Raw genomic sequence first — 2,500 nt, forward strand, 5'->3', positions numbered from 1 at the left:
GCGAGCACCAGGACCTCAGACTACATGACAGTTATACAAAGAAGCAAAGGATGGTGGCGAAATGTCAGATGTTTGTGGTGCTTCAGATGTGATGCATGAAAATGACTCAAAATGAATCATAAGTCACATGTTACCCAGACATATTCTCTGTATAGTACAGTCACTGTTGACTGTTGCTTTAGTCTACTGTCTACTCTTGGATGCTATTTTCAATAACGTCAAATAATGTGGGGCTTTTGATTCTGATCCATGGTTCCCATGTTTCCCATTTCAAAATATGTTCTAATTCACTAAACGTTTCAAGGCACTGCGCCTTCTTATTTAAAGGACCTTCTTGACTCATATGTGCCCTCAAGGGCTCTGCGCTCACAAGGCTCTGCCCTGCTGATTGTTCCTAGAGTCAGGAAAAAGACAATTGGTAAGCGTGCGTTTTCCTTCCGTGCACCAACTCTCTGGAACCGTCTTCCATTGGACATCAGACAGGCAGAATCAGTGAAAGTGTTCAAAACTAAGTTAAAGACCCACCTGTTTTCTGTTGTCTATATAGCCTGTGTATTTGTGCTGTGAAATTATGTGTGTTTTTAAATTGATATAGTTGTTTTTAAATTGTCTTAAATTGTTGTTTACTTATTGTATCTGTGCTGTGAAACTATGTGTGTTTTTAAATTGAAATAGTTGTTTTAAATTGTTTTAAACTGTTGCTTACCTATTGTAAAGCACTTTGATGTAAAGTGCTATACAAATAAAGTTATTATTATTATTATTATTATTATTATTATTATGTTCCAGTGAAGGGATGGTAATGATGACTTTTTAGTTCAATAATAATTTGTGCTTTCTGTAAAACTAAAATATGGAAAGTGTTTTTTATGTCTGGGTCACCTAGTGGCACACACAGGGCAGCACAGCGCTGGATGGGGTACCGATGCGTACCGTCCGCATCAATGGAACCCAAACAAGAGGAAAAAAGGGGAAGAGAAGGGAAATAAAAAACCAGCAAGGAAAAAAACAATTTATGTCAATGTAGGAAGATGACTGATTGAATTATAAATGGATCTTCACATCCCTGTGTAATTGATATGCAATTATCACACACGTCGAGTGCACCATGCAGATAATTGACGGGCTTTCGTGCCACGATGCACACTGCACTTCCGCAACACTAAAGCTCCGTCCGCTGAGACTCCTTCCCTCACTCCCTCGCTGGCTGGATGATGAGCTTTTGAAGCGTTTGATTCTGGCGAGAGGGTACGTATCCCACCAGCTCTCTTTCCAGAGGGGGGGGTCTGTCAGCTGGAGCCCCCTAACAATGGCTCTCTGCTCCCTCATAAAGCTGAGATCTCTAGGAAACACTGGTAGGACTCTAGGAGGAGTGCACTCTGACTGGCTGAGACATAGCTAGGCCCCACTCTAGAGAGTTTTTCTCATCTGACACACACAAAGAAACAGATACCCACACACACACACACGCATGACCGCACGCATGCCAGCACGCACACACACACAGACGCACACACACACACACACACACACACACACACACACACACACACACACACACCAAAGCCACCACCAAAGCTTAGCTCTTGAGTCTTCCCAGCTTGGCACTCGTAAACCCAATGATGAATAATCAGCAGGGGAAAGAGGAGAGGGAGAGAGACAGAGAGAGAGACAGAGAAAGAGACAGAGACAGAGACAGAGAAAGAGACAGAGACAGAGACAGAGACAGAGACAGAGACAGAGACAGAGACAGAGACAGAGACAGAGACAGAGAAAGAGACAGAGACAGAGAAAGAGACAGAGACAGAGACAGAGACAGAGACAGAGACAGAGACAGAGACAGAGACAGAGACAGAGACAGAGAAAGAGACAGAGACAGAGACAGAGACAGAGACAGAGACAGAGACAGAGACAGAGACAGAGACAGAGAAAGAGACAGAGACAGAGAAAGAGACAGAGACAGAGACAGAGACAGAGACAGAGACAGAGACAGAGACAGAGACAGAGACAGAGACAGAGACAGAGACGGAGACAGAAAGTGAGAGAGACAGAATCAACTAATTTCATTGAGGGAAACATGGCTGGCCTGTCTCCAGTGTGAGGCCTTGGGACATTACAGTAGGTGATTATCTGGGTGGTGGTGTGGTAGTAGTGCTGTGTACTGGAGAGAAAAGGGCAGCCTGTGGGACTGTTCTCTCAGCTGTATCATTATGGGCCGGTTTCACAGATAAGGCTTAATCCTAGTTCTGGACTAAATCACACTTTCAATGTCTTTTTTAGTCTAGGATTAGCCATAAGCCTTGTTTGTGAAACCGGCCAATATTATGGGTTAATTAGGAGTATTGTATGATTTAAGTCAATGGGACAATTCCCTGGGAATCTTCTCTCAGCTGTATAATATTAATATTAAAAGGATGAAGCCATTTTTTCCAGCCTATTTTCATTTTTAGGTGAAATATCATGAGTTGCGCCTTTAGAGAAGCTCCTTTAGCAACATACA

The 2,500-nt window shown here is 43.1% G+C and overlaps 1 protein-coding gene across 1 annotated transcript in view; it reads right to left on the bottom strand.

Annotated features, from left to right (window-relative positions):
* Nucleotides 1-2,500, bottom strand: part of LOC308150594 (protein shisa-9) — a gene marked incomplete at both ends in the record, with an annotated part of 66,366 nt that overhangs the window by 8,547 nt on the left and 55,319 nt on the right. The gene's annotated exons all lie outside the window — the stretch shown is intronic.

Source organism: Nansenia antarctica, assembly GCF_963989245.1.
Source record: "Nansenia antarctica genome assembly, chromosome: 2".
Lineage (NCBI taxonomy): Eukaryota > Metazoa > Chordata > Actinopteri > Argentiniformes > Microstomatidae > Nansenia > Nansenia antarctica.